Source organism: Pongo abelii, chromosome 14, assembly GCF_028885655.2.
Source record: "Pongo abelii isolate AG06213 chromosome 14, NHGRI_mPonAbe1-v2.0_pri, whole genome shotgun sequence".
In the NCBI taxonomy this organism is placed as follows: domain Eukaryota; kingdom Metazoa; phylum Chordata; class Mammalia; order Primates; family Hominidae; genus Pongo; species Pongo abelii.
In genome coordinates, this window is record NC_071999.2 from 26,416,913 (window position 1) to 26,434,220 (window position 17,308).

The 17,308-nt window shown below is 38.7% G+C and overlaps 1 pseudogene; it reads left to right on the plus strand.

Annotated features, from left to right (window-relative positions):
* Positions 1-1,747: 1,747 nt before the first annotated feature.
* LOC112128581 (cytochrome c-like) lies at positions 1,748-2,453 on the plus strand (annotated as a pseudogene).
* Positions 2,454-17,308: the final 14,855 nt, after the last annotated feature.

A 17,308-nucleotide genomic window follows, 5' to 3' on the forward strand; every position in this document is an offset into this window, starting at 1 on the left:
TTTACTGTGAAATGCCAGCTGAAAGGATCATTGTTTAATTTTATGTAATTTACAATACTTATTATACCTCAATAAAAATGTAATTATTGAGGGCTGGCATCAGTTGCCGAGAGGTGGAAGGAGTACCTCTCTGCATTGTGTTAACTCAGTTCCGGACAGGACAGGGCTGCAAGTTCAGCTACTTCCCAGATAATGTCCTGGATCCCCTGCCTGAGTCATCATCCCATGACTGGAGAACGTGGACAGATTATTTTATCAAGAAACTGGTGATAAACGAGGGACTATAGGAATTAAGAACTAAGGCTAAAAAAGAAATGTTTAGAGTGATGCAAGATGGCCAATTAGAAGCAGCTGCACTCTGCAGTGCTCACAAAGAGGAATGAAAAGGGGCGAGGAAATTCAGCACCTTCAACTGAGACAACCAGGTTCTCACATTGGGACAGACTGGATGAACAGGTCGACCAATGGAGAATGAAGACAAGCAGGCAGAGGGTGCAATGGCCCAGCCAGGGGTGGCATGGAGCCAAAGGAACCCCCACTCCCAGCCAAGGGAAGCAGTGAGTGAGTGTGCAGTCCTGCCTGGGAAACCGTGCTTCTCCCATGGACCTTTGCAAGCCATGGATCAGGAGATTCCTTATGAGCCCATGCCACCAGGGCTGTGGGTCTGATACACAGACCTGCATGGAGTCTGGGCACATCAGCTGCTCAGGCACACACAGAAATCCAGGAGTTTTACACACTCTAGCCACCCGGGATCTTCAGCACAGTAGGAAATCTGTCCGTATGTATCTCTGGGAAGGGGGCTGAATCCAGGGAGCCAGGCAGCATCATTCTGCAGGCCCCATTTCCATAGCACCTCACAAGTTAAGACCCACTGGCTTGGAATCCTAGCCTGCCAACAGCAGCAGGTTGGAATCCACCTCAGATAGATCTGAGTTCCTGGGGAGGTGGGGAGAGGCAGCCGGCATCACTGTGGTTCATAGACTCAGCCACTCCAGCCTGCCAGCTATGGAGAATACAGACAGTCTGGACAAGGAAGAGTTCCCCACAACACAGCACAGCTGGCTTGCCAGATCATGACCAGACTGCTTTTTAAGCAGGACCCCAATCCATTCCTCCTCACTGGGCAGGAATCCCTGCAGGGGCTTTAACCACTCCAGCAACGGTTCTATGGACAGAGCTTTGATCTCTCCCTGAAATGGAGCTCCTGGCAGGAGGGGCAGCTGCCATCTCTGCAGTTTGGTCAACTCAGCCACTCCAACCTGCTGGCTTTGGAGAATACAGGTGGTCCGGAGGAGGAAGGATCCCCCACAATGCAGCACACCTGCTCTACCCCAAAGCAGCCAGACTGCTTCTTTGGATGGGTCCCTGATCCCATGCCTCCTGACTGGGTGAGAATGCCCAACAGGGGTCTCCAGCCACCTCCTGCAGGTATGTGCGGGCTGGCAACAGGTCAGTATCCCCCTGGGATGGAGCTTCCAAAGGAAGGAGCTGGCTGCCATCTTTGCTGTTTCTCAGCCTTCACTGGTAATACCTCATTCAGAGTCTATGAGGAACTTAAATTTACAAGAAAAAAACAACCCCATTAAAAAGTGGGCAAAGAGGGCAAAGGATCTGAACAGACACTTCTTAAAAGAGACATGCTTGCAGTCAACAAAAATATGAAAAAAAAGCTCAACATCACTGATCATTAAAGAAATGCAAACAAAACCACAATGAGATACCATCTCATGCCAGTCAGAATGGCTATTATTAAAAAGCCAAAAAATAACAGATGCTGGGAAGGTTGTGGAGAAAAAGGAATGCTTTTACACTGTTGGTGGGTGTGTAAATTAGTTCAACCCCTGTGGAAGACAGTGTGGCAATTCCTCAAAGACCTAGAGGCAGAAATACCATCAGACCCAGCAATCCCATTATGGGGTATATACCCAAAGGAATATAAATCATTGTCTTATGAAGATACATGCATGCACACATATGTTCATTGCAGCAGTATTCACAATAGCAAAGACATGGAATCAACCTAAATGCCAGTCAATGATAGATTGGATAAAGAAAATGTGGTACATAGAGCGGGACGTCTGGCTTCTGAGTGAGAACATTTGCAGTGCCAGTGATGAAAGAGAGAATTAAATATGGGTGATGTTGAGAAAAGCAAGAAGATTTTTGTTCACAAGTGTGCCCAGTGACACACCTTGGAAGAGGGAGGCAAGCACAAGACTGGGCCTAATCTCCATGGTCTCTTCGGTTGAAAGACAGGTCAGGCCATTGGATTATCTTACATAGACACCGATATGAACAAAGGCATCACCTGGGGAGAGGATACACTGATGGGGCATTTTGAGAATTCCAGGAAGTACATTCCTGGAACAAAAATGATCTTTTCCAGCATTAAGAAGAAGGCAGAAAGGGCAGACTTGATAGCTTATCTCAAAAAAGCTACTAGGGAGTAATAATTGGCCACTGCCTTATATTACAAAACAGAAATGTCTCATGACTTTTTTATGTGTACCATAATTTAATAGATCTCATACACCAGAGTTCAGATTATGAATGACTGTCAGAATATTTTGTTGGGCAGTCCTGTTTAAAACTAAGACTGGCTTGTGGTTGAACGAATAAGTTTGGTTTTTGAATATTAATAGTAATTCCAATTCAGTAAATGCTATCACTGTTTACCCCTTCTAAAGATATGATTAGACTTTGTTAATAATGTTCAACTTTTCACAAAGATGGTGAGTACCATCTTAAAACTTATGGGAGATTGGTTTTATATTTATATTTATATTGGTTTATACTTAGATTTATATGACTGGTTATGTGAATGTATTTAAATACTGGGGAAATTCCTTCACTGTCTCAGAACCAAGCAAGATTCACCTGTATTTTGTGTTTATTTGCCTCTTAAAGGCAAGGGTTGAAGATAAGGTAGCAATGTCTTCTTTGTATTTTTGGCCTTAACTATGCCAATCTAATTAGAATTCCCTGTATTTAATATGGTTCCTTTTACTTATTTAAAGACAGTTTAGTGTGGTTTATGTGTAATATCAAATAAAGATTATTTAACACTTAAAAAACAAACAAACAAAAAAGAAAATGTGGTACATAAATACCATGGAAAACCGTGCAGCCATAAAAAGGAACAAGATTACATCGTTTGCAGAGACATGTATGGAGCTGGAAGCTGTTATCCTCAGCAAACTAACATAGGAACAGAAAACCAAACATTGCATATTCTCACTTATATGTGGGAGCTGACAATCAGAACACATGGGCATACTGTGGGGAACAACACACACTAGGGCCTGTGGGGAGGGAGGGGATGGGGGAAGGAGAGCATCAGGAAGAATAGCTAACGGATGCTGGGCTTAATACCTAGGGATAGGATGATCTGTGCAGCAAACCACCATGGCACACGTTTACCTGTGTAACACACCTGCACATCCTCCACATGTACCCCTGAACCTAAAAGTTGAAGTGAAAAAGATATATAAAATTATCTGTATGTACATATGCCCTGATATAAGTATACATTATATATGCATGCATCTATAACCACATTTTTATTGAGGTATAACACATATGGTAGGTTGCACTAATCAAGTATATATCTTGATGGTATTATACCTAAGTATATATATGCATGTAACCAACACCTCTATCGATATATTGGTCTATGACTGACCTCCAATTAATTGTTGTAAAGATATAAAGTATCAAGTTTCATGTTTTTCACATAGCTCTCAATTCCTCCTGTAGCACTTATTGTAAAGAGCATAATTTCCACCAATGAATTGCAGAGGTGCATTTATTGCAAATAAAGTGAACATATATGTATAGGTCTGTTTCTAGGCTTTTTCTTTCATTATGACTATCTATACTTAAGTCCAGACCATGGTTTTAATTATTCTGGCTTTATAGTGACTCTTGAAAACTTGTGTATAAGTCCTCCAACTTTGTACTTCTTTGTTTAAAAACTATCTTGGCTCTCCTAGATTTTTTGAATTTCCATATAAATTTTAGAATCATCTTGGCAATTTACATACACACACACACACACCCAAACCCACACACACATACAATATCTAAAATTGTTGAGATTTCCAACTCATGAACATAATATATCTCTCTACTGAGGTCTTCTTTGATTTCTTTTAGCAATATTTGTAGTATACAGGTTTCACACATCTTTTGTTAGTTTTATTTCTACGTAGTTGATATATTTTTATGCTATTTTAAATGACATTTGAAGATCTTCATTTTCTAAATATTTGCTCTTGGTATATAGGAACATAACTCATTTTTGTACATTGACTTTTGTTTATTTGTTGTCTTAAGACAGGGCCTTGCTCTGTCACCACAGGCTGGAGTGCAGTGGCACCTGGGATCGAGCAATTCTCCTACCTCAGTCTCCCACATAGCTGGGACTACAAGCAGGCATCACCACACTTGGCTAATTTTTTAAATTAATTTTTGTAGAGAAGGAGTCTCTCTGGTCTCACTGACCCAGGCTGGTCTTGAACTCCTGGATTCAAGCAATCCTCCCACCTCAGCCTCCCAAAGTGCAGGGATTACAGGTGTGAGCCACCACACCTGGCCTTGTATGTTGACTTTACATCTAGCATCCTTCATAAATTCACATATTCATTTTAATAAATAATTTGTAGATTCCCTTGGATTTTTTAAATATATGCAATCACATAAAGTTACTACTTTCTTCCCATTTTTATACTTTTTTCTTTCTTTAATGAATTATCTAGGACTTTCACTGTAATATTGAATAGAAATGGTAAGAGGAGGCAGCCTTGCCCTGTTCCCAAACTCAGGTGGAAAGAATTCCATGCTTCACTATTTGAAATGATGTTTGCTATAGGCTTTTGTAGTCATTCTTCACTAGATTAAGAGAGTCCAATTTATTTTTAGTTTGCTAAAAGTTTTTAATCATGAATTAGTGTTGAATATATCAGATATTTTTTCTGCATCTATCAAGGTAATCAAAATGTTTTTCTGTTATTCCATTAACGAGATTTTTAAATGTTAAACCAACATTTTTTATTTTTGGAATAAACACCTTTTGGTTTTAATGTATTATCTTTTTTATGTATCACTAGATTCTATTTGCTAATATTTTATTTAGAACTTTTCATTTGTATTCATGAGTGATATGTAGTTTTCTTTCCTTGAAATGTCTTTATCAGCTGGTCTACAATTACCTTAGCTTAGGTGTCTTGGGTAACTCCTATCTGCTCAACTCATCTTCATCCTCCATCAGGATGAATATGATGGGTATGTTTCAAGGTAATGGCAAAAGGAAAGAGCTAGAGTGGAATCTTACAAATGCTTTTGCAAGCCTCTCCTTTGTGGCATCCCAGTGACCAAATCAACTCACATAATGGAACACAAAATTAGAGTGAAAGAGCACTACGAGGTGAAATGTGAGGGCTTGGGTTTAGGAATAGGTGAAGAATTGAGACCATTGATGGAATGATTCTACCTTATTCTCAGGCAGGGAAGCATTTTTATACATGCAGATAGTTCACAAGAAATAACTACTACATAGTCAGAGACTCAAGACTTCAGCAATTGTATAAAAATGCATTTGTAAATACCTAAAGACCTTGAAGAGAAGAGTCTGAACCACATTTCACCCAGGTTATGCTATTCATGGCTAAGACATGACTCTACCACTCCCTTGGCCAATTTTGAAAATTGTTTCAATTTACTTATTTGAGGTGGAAGTACTTTCTGTCGCTCCTAATGGGCATAGTCGTGGAGTAATGTGACCAGGGTCCACTGGATGGGTCATGGCACTTGAGGGCAGCCATCCCAAAATTTCCAAATTCCATCTTTATGGGTAAAACACCTCTTGATTGCTAATATTGTTTTTCTAAAGCAGGTTAAGCTAATAACTGTGAGTTAATTATACTACATCTAAATTGAGCCAATTTTCTTTCAGTAGATTTGGTGGTGACTAACATAAACTTGGCAACACTTAATATTAGCTGGGGTGTTTTTCAAAAGCCAAAAACTTTTAGCATGTAAATCAAAACAAAGACATTACTATTTTTTTCTGGGGTGATCTCTAGACTCTTGGTTTATATCAGTTATCAAACTGTTATCTCCTTGGGGCATTGACAAAGTACTAATAAGTCATTGATTCTTTTACCATTTTTAATCAGAGTATCCCAAAAGGAGGTAATCATGTGTTTTAATAAATTCCACAAATCATAAACCACCCAAAAAGCAAATCTACCATCCATATTAATATTTAGTCTTTCATCTTTGCCAGAGTGCAGCCCCAAATCTAAGCTACTAGGTTCAGCTACCTGGGCAGGCTGGGAATCAGCTGTTCAATGATAACAGCATGTCCTGCACTGGGAGTGTCTCTGTCATATTTGAGAAGCATCTACAAAGTATATTAAATCAAGGTTGACTAAAAGGGAGAAGATTCAAATCCAGGCATACTTAACTCCTGAGAGGATGCTAAACAGTCATGTGATTCCCCTTTATTCTTAAAAGGGAATAAAGTTGCAGGGTTACATTTTGAACAACAGCGAATAAGCAAAGCAGACATTACAATTTCATAAGTGGTAAATTGACTAGTGGAGAAATGTCAGATGCTGCCTTGAAGTAGTAAAAACTTTAGAGATGCAGGACCCATAGAGTTAGTGGAGAAACAAGCACTATGGTGGAAGCATCAACAAGTTTGGCCACTGCTACCACCTCATGCAAGTACGGAAGGTATACCTTTGCCTCCAAATCAAGGAATGTGCTAAGATAGGCAGAGAGAAGAGTGTGGTAGATTTAGGAAAACCCGAAGGTGGAGGTTGTTGCAAGAAGGCTTGGGATTACAGGTGTGAGCCACCAGACCTGGCCTTGTAGAGCAGACAGCATTTTCTACTTTTGCATCACAAGGAAGAGTTTCAGAAATTATAAACTTAGTAAGCCCATGCAAAGGCTGAGCTATTGAGAAAAATCAGATATACAATTACCTATATTCCTACAGTCTCCTTAGCCATCTTTTAATTTCTATTCTTGATAGAATTGAATGCACTTTATTCTAGCTGAAAACAGACACTGTCCATTTGGTGAGAGATTGTGTCCAGAAAAATGTAGATTCTTGGCAGAGTTTACATTTTTTCTAGATTCTTTATGTCCCTTTTCACCTAATTTGGATAAGAGGTATTTGGAGTCTTCAGTAAACTACTTAGATCAGAAAACACAGCAGAAAATCATCTACATATAGAGTTGATATATATATGATTGTAAAAATTATATATATATATCCTTTTTTAGACATTGAGAGAACTATGAGGGGATTCAAAAAAATCCCTAAAGCTTAACCATTCAGGTATATTTGTTTTCCCATGAAAAAGTGAATATTGACTGTTTTTATATATGTATACTAAGCAAGGCTGCACATAAATTACTGCTGAGAGGTATTTACTTGTTGAGAGAATGAAGGACAGGGGTGGGCATGGTGGCTCACACCTGTAATCCCAGCACTTTGGGAGGCCAAGGAGGGTGGATCACCTGAGGTCAGGAGTTCAAAACCAGCCTGGCCAACATAGTGAAACTCCGTCTTTACTAAAAATACAAAAAATTAGCCAGGCATGGTGGTGGGCATCTGTAATCCCAGCTACTCAGGAGGCTGAGGCAGGAGAATTGCTTGAACCTGGGAGGCAGAGGTTGCAGTGAGCTGATATTGCGCCATTGCACTCCAGCCTGGGCAACAAGAGTGAAACTCCATCTCAAAATAAAATAAAATAAAATAAAATAATAAAATAAAATAAAATAAAATAAAATGAAGGACAGGACCATATTCTAATGGTTGCATGATATTTAATTAGTGCTATGATTAACCTGTAATGTTGGACATGTAAGTGTCAGTATAATCAATAATACAGCAACAGACATCTTTGAGCATAAGGCTTTTTAACTGTATATAGATTGCTAGAAGTGAAATTACCTAGTTAAAGAGTATGAATATTTTTAGCGTTCTTAATATATATTGCCAAATCCAAGAGCAATTGTATTCTTGTATCAACAATAAATCAAAGTTTTAAATTTCATGCCTTATTTTGCCAACATTGGATTTTCTCATTAAAAGAGAAAGGGCTAATTTCATGGGTGCAAATGGCATGTCATTGTTGTTTTGACTTCTTTATTGGTGACACCGAATATTTATCTGTGTAGGTTGTTCATTGGTTAGATTTTCTCTTTTACGGATTGTTTATGTCCTTGGCCCATTTATCTATAAGGTGAGTGAGTAATATTTAAGTTGTTGTTAACGAATTATTAATTTATCACACTCGGCATAGTCCCCATTTAGTCAATTTTTCTGAAAAATCGTTTCCCCTGTTATTCATTATAGCATTTTTAAGCAGAAATTTCAGATTTTTATGAAGTCAAACCTAAGCCTATTGATATTCCATTGATTCAACACTTTTAGTTCTTCCTCATCCAAAGAATTGATTAAAATTTGCTTAAATTTCTCATAGATATTTATAGTTTTTATATGTGATTTCTAAACCCGTATGGATTTTATGTAAGAAATTCCATGAATTCTGAAGTATATAAAACTATTTATCCTTGCCTCCCCCACTACGCAGATTCAGAGTGTTCATCTTTTTGACTTATGATTTCCTCCTAACAGAGATAGCTAGTTTAATAAATGGATGACTTTGATACCTTCATTTTATTTTTCTCAATATTAAGCCAGTAAACATTGCTCTGAGGGTAGCATACTCATCAGTTTTAAAATTTTGTGTCATTTTTGTTGTTGCACAGACATATATACGTGTGTGTATGTTTCAGAAAGATATATTTACTGAAAGTTGGATTCACATAGTGGTATTAACTGTATTTTAAATAATAAATACTATTTGTTTTTCATTTTAAGGGTTATACATATATATATATATATACACACACACTTATAGGTACACGTATATCTTCATTTAAAAAAATAAGAGAACTGATGAGCCAAAAATCTCCATATTCTTACCAGTTATTTAAAATTTGTTATGTTTATCTTTTTCTATCATGCATACACACAATCATACTATATACCTTTTGCATTTACTTGTTTACATAGTGCTTAGGTAGACTGTAATATGCAGATCACTCTCTAAAGATGTATCCATTCAAAATTAAATTTAAATAAGAACCAATATGAATTAGATTTAAACAAGAACCACATTAACTGTGAATTAATGATTTAGAATAAATTTACTTAAAGTTAGTTAACCAACTAATTTACTTATCTGATAGCTTTAAACAGTGTGTATTTACAATAAAGACTCAACTGTGGAAGAAGAGTGGGATCCGGCGGAGGAGCCAAGATGGCCGAAAAGGAACAGCTCCGGTCTACAGCTCCCAGCGCGAGCGACGCAGAAGACGGGTGATTTCTGCATTTCCATCTGAGGTACCAGGTTCATCTCACTAGGGAGTGCCACACAGTGGGCGCAGGTCAGTGGGTGCGCGCACTGTGCGCGAGCCGAAGAAGGGCGAGGCATTGCCTCACTCAGGAAGTGCAAGGGGTCAGGGAGTTCCCTTCCCTAGTCAAAGAAAGGGGTGAAAGACGGCACCTGGAAAATTGGGTCACTCCCACCTGAATACTGCGCTTTTCCAACGGGCTTAAAAAACGGCGCACCAGGAGATTGTATCCCGCACCTGGCTCAGAGGGTCCTACGCCCACGAAGTCTCGCTGATTGCTAGCACAGCAGTCTGAGATCAAACTGCAAGGAGGCAGCGAGGCTGGGGGAGGGGCGCCTGCCATTGCCCAGGCTCCCTTAGGTAAACAAAGCAGCTGGGAAGCTCGAACTACTTGGAGCCCACCACAGCTCAAGGAGGCCTGCCTGCCTCTGTAGGCTCCACCTCTGGGGGCAGGGCACAGACAAACAAAAAGACAGCAGTAACCTCTGCAGACTTAAATGTCCCTGTCTGACAGCTTTGAAGAGAGCAGTGGTTCTCCCAGCACGCAGCTGGAGATCTGAGAACAGGCAGACTGCCTCCTCAAGTGGGTCCCTGACCCCTGACCCCCGAGCAGCCTAACTGGGAGGCACCCCCCAGCAGGGGCAGACTGACACCTCACAAGGCCGGCCAGGTACTCCAACAGACCTGCAGCTGAGGGTTCTGTCTGTTAGAAGGAAAACTAACAGAAAGGACATCCACACCAAAAACCCATCTGTACATCACCATCATCAAAGACCAAAAGTAGATAAAACCACAAAGATGGGGAAAAAACAGAGCAGAAAAACTGGAAACTCTAAAAAGCAGACCACCTCTCCTCCTCCAAAGGAACGCAGTTCCTCACCAGCAACGGATCAAAGCTGGACGGAGAATGACTTTGATGAGCTGAGAGAAGAAGGCTTCAGATGATCAAATTACTCCGAGCTAAGGGATGATATTCAAACCAAAGGCAAAGAAGTTGAAAACTTTGAAAAAAATTTAGAAGAATGTATAACTAGAATAACCAATACAGAGAAGTGCTTAAAGGAGCTAATGGAGCTGAAAACCAAGCCTCGAGAACTACGTGAAGAATGCAGAAGCCTCAGGAACTGACGCGATCAAATGGAAGAAAGGGTATCAGTGATGGAAGATGAAATAAATGAAATGAAGCAAGAAGGGAAGTTTAGAGAAAAAAGAATAAAAAGAAATGAGCAAAGCCTCCAAGAAATATGGGACTATGTGAAAAGACCAAATCTACGTCTGATTGGTGTACCTGAAAGTGACGGGGAGAATGGAAACAAGTTGGAAAACACTCTGCAGGATATTATCCAGGAGAACTTCCCCAATCTAGAAAGGCAGGCCAACATTCAGATTCAGGAAATACAGAGAACGCCACAAAGATACTCCTCGAGAAGAGCAACTCCAAGACACATAATTGTGAGATTCACCAAAGTTGAAATGAAGGAAAAAATGTTAAGGGCAGCCAGAGAGAAAGGTCGGGTTACCATCAAAGGGAAGCCCATCAGACTAACAGCGGATCTCTCAGCAGAAACTCTACAAGCCAGAAGAGAGTGGGGGCCAATATTCAACATTCTTAAAGAAAAGAATTTTCAACCCAGAATTTCATATCCAGCCAAACTAAGCTTCAGAAGTGAAGGAGAAATAAAATACTTTACAGACAAGCAAATGCTGAGAGATTTTGTCACCACCAGGCCTGCCCTAAAAGAGCTCATGAAGAAAGCACTAAACATGGAAAGGCACAACCGGTACCAGCCGCTGCAAAATCATGCCAAAACGTAAAGACTATCGAGACTAGGAAGAGACTGCATCAACTAACGAGCAAAATAACCAGCTAACATCATAATGACAGGATCAAATTCACACATAACAATATTAACTTTAAATGTAAATGGACTAAATGCTCCAATTAAAAGACACAGACTGGCAAACTGGATCAAGAGTCAAGACCCATCAGTGTGCTGTATTCAGGAAACCCATCTCACGTGCAGAGACACACATAGGCTCAAAATAAAAGGATGGAGGAAGATCTACCAAGCAAATGGAAAACAAAAAAAGGCAGGGGTTGCAATCCTAGTCTCTGATAAAACAGACTTTAAACCAACAAAGATCAAAAGAGACAAAGAAGGCCATTACGTAATGGTAAAGGGATCAATTCAACAAGAAGAGCTAACTATCCTAAATATATATGCACCCAATACAGGAGCACCCAGATTCATAAAGCAAGTCCTGAGTGACCTACAAAGAGACTTAGACTCCCACACATTAATAATGGGAGACTTTAACACCCCACTGTCAACATTAGACAGATCAACGAGACAGAAAGTCAACAAGGATACCCAGGAATTGAACTCGGCTCTGCACCAAGTGGACCTAATAGACATCTACAGAACTCTCCACCCCAAATCAACAGAATATACATTCTTTTCAGCACCACACCACACCTATTCCAAAATTGACCACATACTTGGAAGTAAAGCTCTCCTCAGGAAATGTAAAAGAACAGAAATTATAACAAACTCTCTCTCAGATCACAGTGCAATCAAGCTAGAACTCAGGATTAAGAATCTCACTCAAAACCACTCAACCACATGGAAACTGAACAACCTGCTCCTGAATGACTACTGGGTACATAACGAAATGAAGGCAGAAATAAAGATGTTCTTTGAAACCAACGAGAACCAAGACACAACATACCAGAATCTCTGGGATGCATTCAAAGCAGTGTGTAGAGGGAAATTTATAGCACTAAATGCCCACAAGAGAAAGCAGGAAAGATCCAAAATTGACACCCTAACATCACAATTAAAAGAACTAGAAAAGCAAGAGCAAACACATGCAAAAGCTAGCAGAAGGCAAGAAATAACTAAAATCAGAGCAGAACTGAAGGAAATAGAGACACAAAATACCCTTCAAAAAATTAATGAATCCAGGAGCTGGTTTTTTGAAAGGATCAACAAAATTGATAGACTGCTAGCAAGATTAATAAAGAAAAAAAGAGAGAAGAATCAAATAGATGCAATAAAAAATGATAAAGGGGATATCACCACCGATCCCACAGAAATACAAACTACCATCAGAGAATACTACAAACACCTCTACGCAAATAAACTAGAAAATCTAGAAGAAATGGATAAATTCCTTGACACATACACTCTGCCAAGACTAAACCAGGAAGAAGTTGAATCTCTGAATAGACCAATAACAGGAGCTGAAATTGTGGCAATAATCAATAGCTTACCAACCAAAAAAAGTCCAGGACCAGATGGATTCACAGCCGAATTCTACCAGAGGTACAAGGAGGAGCTGGTACCATTCCTTCTGAAACTATTTCAATCAATAGAAAAAGAGGGAATCCTCCCTAACTCATTTTATGAGGCCTGCATCATCCTGATACCAAAGCCGGGCAGAGACACAACCAAAAAAGAGAATTTTAGACCAATATCCTTGATGAACATTGATGCAAAAATCCTCAATAAAATACTCGCAAACCGAATCCAGCAGCACATCAAAAAGCTTATCCACCATGATCAAGTGGGCTTCATCCCTGGGATGCAAGGCTGGTTCAATATACGCAAATCAATAAATGTAATCCAGCATATAAACAGAACCACAAAACAAAAACCACGATTATCTCAATAGATGCAGAAAAGGCCTTTGACAAAATTCAACAACACTTCATGCTAAAAATGCTCAATAAATTAGGTATTGATGGGACGTATCTCAAAATAATAAGAGCTATCTATGACAAACCCACAGCCAATATCATACTGAATGGGCAAAAACTGGAAGCATTCCCTTTGAAAACTGGCACAAGACAGGGATGCCCTCTCTCACCACTCCTATTCAACATAGTGTTGGAAGTTCTGGCCAGGGCAATTAGGCAGGAGAAGGAAATCAAGGGTATTCAATTAGGAAAAGAAGAAGTCAAATTGTCCCTGTTTGCAGATGACATGATTGTATATCTAGAAAACCCCATTGTCTCAGCCCAAAATCTCCTTAAGCTGATAAGCAACTTCAGCAAAGTCTCAGGATACAAAATCAATGTACAAAAATCACAAGCATTCTTATACATCAACAACAGACAAACAGAGAGCCAAATTATGAGTGAACTCCCATTCACAATTGCTTCAAAGAGAATAAAATACCTAGGAATCCAACTTACAAGGGATATGAAGGACCTCTTCAAGGAGAACTACAAACCACTGCTCAAGGAAATAAAAGAGGATACAAACAAATGGAAGTACATTGCATGTTCATGGGTAGGAAGAATCAATATCGTGAAAATGGCCATACTGCCCAAGGTAATTTATAGATTCAATGCCATCCCCATCAAGCTACCAATGACTTTCTTCACAGAATTGGAAAAAACTACTTTAAAGTTCATATGGAACCAAAAAAGAGCCCGCATCACCAAGTCAATCCTAAGCCAAAAGAACAAAGCTGGAGGCATCACACTACCTGACTTCAAACTATACTACAAGGCTACAGTAACCAAAACAACATAGTACTAGTACCAAAACAGAGATATAGATCAATGGAACAGAACAGAGCCCTCAGAAATAACGCCACCTATCTACAACTATCTGATCTTTGACAAACCTGAGAAAAACAAGCAATGGGGAAAGGATTCCCTATTTAATAAATGGTGCTGGGAATACTGGCTAGCCATATGGAGAAAGCTGAAACTGGATCCCTTCCTTACACCTTATACAAAAATCAATTCAAGATGGATTAAAGACTTACATGTTAGACCTAAAACCATAAAAACCCTGGAAGAAAACCTAGGCATTACCATTCAGGACATAGGCATGGGCAAGGACTTCATGTCCAAAACACCAAAAGCAATGGCAACAAAAGCCAAAATTGACAAATGGGATCTAATTAAACTAAAGAGCTTCTGCACAGCAAAAGAAACTACCATCAGAGTGAACAGGCAACCTACAAAATGGGAGAAAGTTTTTGCAACCTACTCATCTGACAAAGGGCTAATATCCAGAATCTACAATGAACTCAAACAAATTTACAAGAAAAAAGCAAACAACCCCATCAAAAAGTGGGCGAAGGACATGAACAGACACTTCTCAAAAGAAGACATTTATGCAGCCAAAAAAACACATGAAAAAATGCTCACCATCACTGGCCATCAGAGAAATGCAAATCAAAACCACAATGAGATACCATCTCACACCAGTTAGAATGGTGATCATTAAAAAGTCAGGAAACAACAGGTGCTGGAGAGGATGTGGAGAAATAGGAACACTTTTACACTGTTGGTGGGACTGTAAACTAGTTCAACCATTGTGGAAGTCAGTGTGGCGATTCCTCAGGGATCTAGAACTAGAAATACCATTTGGCCCAGCCATCCCATTACTGGGTATATACCCAAAGGACTATAAATCATGCTGCTATAAAGACACATGCACACGTATGTTTATTGTGGCATTATTCACAATAGCAAAGACTTGGAACCAACCCAAATGTCCAACAATGATAGACTGGATTAAGAAAATGTGGCACATATACACCATGGAATACTATGCAGCCATAAAAAATGATGAGTTCATGTCCTTTGTAGGGACATGGATGAAATTGGAAATCATCATTCTCAGTAAACTATCGCAAGAACAAAAAACCAAACACCGCATATTCTCACTCATAGGTGGGAATTGAACAATGAGAACACATGGACACAGGAAGGGGATCATCACACTCTGGGGACTGTTGTGGGGTGGGGGAAGGGGGAGGGATAGCATTGGGAGATATACCTAATGCTAGATGACGAGTTAGTGGGTGCAGCTAGATGACGAGTTAGTGGGTGCAGTGCACCAGCATGGCACATGTATACATATGTAACTAACCTGCACATTGTGCACATGTACCCTAAAACCTAAAGTATAATAATAAGAAATTAATTAATTAATTAATTTAAAAAAAAAGAAATGTAGGCATAGCTCACTTTCCTCAAAAAAAAAAAAAAAAGAGAAATTGTGAGTAAATGTGCTATATGACCTTCTGTTTTGAGTTGACTTTCTATTGGTTTTATCTTTATTGTAGTTATGAGATTAAATAATAATTTCCTATATTTTTCTATGTCATTGCAATATGCATGATAACTGAGATAACAATTATTTTAGTTTAGACAATACCAGCAATCTAAATCTAAACCTAGGAAATGTTGTGGTAACAAAGGACAGTAAAAGTATGGGAAAATATTAACTGCAGAAACCATGAATTCTCTGGGATTTAAGAGCTACTTATAGATGTCCTTCATCCCTCTCTTTTTGCAAATCTTGGTTCATTTCACCATTTCCTTTTTTTTTGAGACAGTCTTGCTCTGTTGGCCAGGCCAGCGTGCAGTGGTACAATCTCGGCTCACTGCAATCTCCTCATCCTGGATTCAAGCAATCTTCCCACCTCAGCCTCCCAAGAAGCTGGGACTGCAGGCACGTGCCATCATGCCCAGCTAATTTTTTGTATTTTGTTAGTCACAGGATTTCACCATGTTAGCCAGGCTGGTCTGAAACTCCTGGCCTCAAGGGATCTGCCCACCTTGGCCTCCCGAAGTGCTGGGATTACAGGCATGAACCACCAAACTTGGCCTACCATTTAACTGTTATCAGAAATTAAAACAAGTCAGTTCTCTCTCACTTGCTGTCTCTCTGAATTATTTGCTTACAGAATAAACATAACTTTGTGTCCAAAATTACATTTATGAATTATTTCGAGTCTAATTATTCACTGTGTTTCTACTTTCCTACCTCTCACTATCAAGAGTCATTAGTTGTTGACGATCTTAGTACTTCAGGCATTCACCTTTATCTAATTTACAAACAAAGCTGAGAAAACAACTGATAGGTATCACTGAATCGGTAACAAAGTTAGTGAGGCAATATACAAAATAGCATCTTCTACAAAGGAGCTTGTATTTTCTTCCATATAATGGTTCCAATTTGATGAACTACTCTAGCGCTTCAAAGTTGTCCCCAGATTATTCTCTATGTAAAGCATAATATATATTTGAAATAAATCACATATAATCCAAGAGAAGAGAAAACAAAACTGATTAGCTACTTAATTGTAAAATATTAAATGTCTGTCTATAATGAGCAGATTTTCATGAAACAAGAATCTTCTAAATATTGTAACATGACTTTTAGCAAAAAAATGTTTTTCTTGGAAGTAAAATGATTCTTTTTGCTAAAACAGAAACAAAATTATAACTATGTAGTAAACTGAAAAATAAAGTCAGAAAAAACTTAAAATGTTAAATAAACCTGTTGGTCTCTTTTATCCCACAAATGTCAACATGCTTTTTATAATGTTTATACTGAAAAAATTAAATTTTTTTCTAAAACATTTTCTAATTTCTTCTTTTAAGGTTCAAACTGAATTCAGTTCTTTGAAAAAAAAAACAACAAAATTAAATATATAAAAAAGTTGAACTTTTTTGCATGCTAAGAAAGTCTAAAGTGACAGGAAAAGATAAAATGTGAATGAGAAAACTTGACCACCATCCAGCAAGTATACTATGAGAAAACAATAACTAAAATATTTAAGATAAATGTTTAATTTTTTAAATTCTAAGAAATTTGGTTTGTATTACTCAAGGCATTACAAAACCTTGACTATTTACAGGTCTAAGACAAGCAATGAAAATGAGTGAAGCAAGGAAATATGAAAGAAAATGGAGTGATTGTAATGTCGTTAAGCCAGCAAGCCCATTCCTTGCTGAGAAAAGCCTGTATTATCATAGCCTAGTGCCATAGACTACTGCTATGCAGGAAGGTGCAAAAGAACTAAAAAATCTGTATTTTTCTATGAAATTCCCAGATTT